The sequence below is a fragment of the Arachis duranensis genome, chromosome 1, assembly GCF_000817695.3.
Source record: "Arachis duranensis cultivar V14167 chromosome 1, aradu.V14167.gnm2.J7QH, whole genome shotgun sequence".
NCBI classification, from domain to species: domain Eukaryota; kingdom Viridiplantae; phylum Streptophyta; class Magnoliopsida; order Fabales; family Fabaceae; genus Arachis; species Arachis duranensis.
The window spans coordinates 24,685,073-24,686,394 of record NC_029772.3 but is presented as its reverse complement, the minus strand read 5'-3'; the positions used below and the strand labels follow the sequence as shown (position 1 = coordinate 24,686,394).

The 1,322-nt window shown below is 36.7% G+C and overlaps 1 non-coding gene across 1 annotated transcript; it reads right to left on the bottom strand.

The window, feature by feature from the left end:
• Nucleotides 1–895: 895 nt before the first annotated feature.
• Nucleotides 896–1,003, bottom strand: LOC127743168 (small nucleolar RNA R71). The gene has a single exon (XR_008004510.1). It is a non-coding gene; the product is annotated as a small nucleolar RNA R71 (small nucleolar RNA).
• Nucleotides 1,004–1,322: the final 319 nt, after the last annotated feature.

The window sequence follows — 1,322 nt, the reverse complement described above, 5'->3', positions numbered from 1 at the left end:
AAATCTTTTTAAAACCATAACTTTTCAATCATATCTTTTTAATCACATCTTTTTCAAAATAGTTTTCAATCATATCTTTTTGCTTTCTAATTTCAAAATCTTTTTTTTAAATTTCACTTAATTTCTTTCCCAATCTTAGTTTTCGAAAATCAATTACCATTTTTCAAAATTTCTTTTTATTAATTCACTTTAATTTTCGAAAATTTCTTTTCCTCTTCTCACATCCTTCTATTTAAAGACTAACACTCCTCCTCAATGCACAATTCGAACTCTATCTTTCTAAGTTTGAATTCTTCTACCTCTTCCTTCTATTTTTCTTTTCCTCTGACACCTCAAGGAATCTCTATACTGTGACATAGAGGATTCCATATTTTCTTGTTTTCTTCTCTTTGATATGAGCAGGAGCAAAGACAAAAGCATTCTTGTTCAAAGAAGAAGCTAAAGCACAACTCTCTGTAGAGGACCTAACAGAATTCTTCAAAGAAGAAGACATGGCAGCCGAAAACAACAACAATGCCAACAATGCAAGGAAGGTGCTGGGTGACTTTACTGCACCTACTCCCGACTTCTATGGGAGAAGCATCTCTATCCTTACCATTGGAGAAAACAACTTTGAGCTTAAGCCTCAATTAGTTTCTCTAATGCAACAGAATTGCAAGTTCCATGGACTTCCATTGGGAGATCCTCATCAGTTTTTAGCTAAGTTCTTGCAAATCTGTGACACTGTCAAAACCAATGGGTTGACCCTGAGGTCTACAGACTTATGCTATTCCCTTTTGCTGTAAGAGACAGAGCTAGGATATGGTTGGACTCACAACCTAAAGAAAGCCTGAACTCTTGGGAAAAGCTAGTTAATGCCTTCTTGGCAAAGTTTTTTCTACCTCAAAAATTGAGTAAGCTTAGAGTGGAAGTCCAAACCTCCAGACAGAAGGAAGGTGAATCCCTCCATGAAGCTTGGGAGAGATACAAACAATTGATCAGAAAGTGTCCTTCTAATACGCTTTCTGAGTGGAGCATCATAGATATCTTCTATGATGGTCTGTCTGAACTGTCCAAGATGTCATTGGACAGCTCTGCTGGAGGATCTCTTCATCTAAAGAAGACACCTGCAGAAGCTCAAGAACTCATTAAAATGGTTGTAAATAACCAATTCATGTACACTTTTGAAAGGAATCCTGTAAACAATGGGACGAATCAGAAGAAAGGAATTCTTGAGATTGATACACTGAATGTCATATTGGCTCAGAACAAAATATTGACTCAGCAAGTCAATATGATTTCTCAAAGTCTGTCTGGAATGCAAGCTGCACCAGGCAGTACTA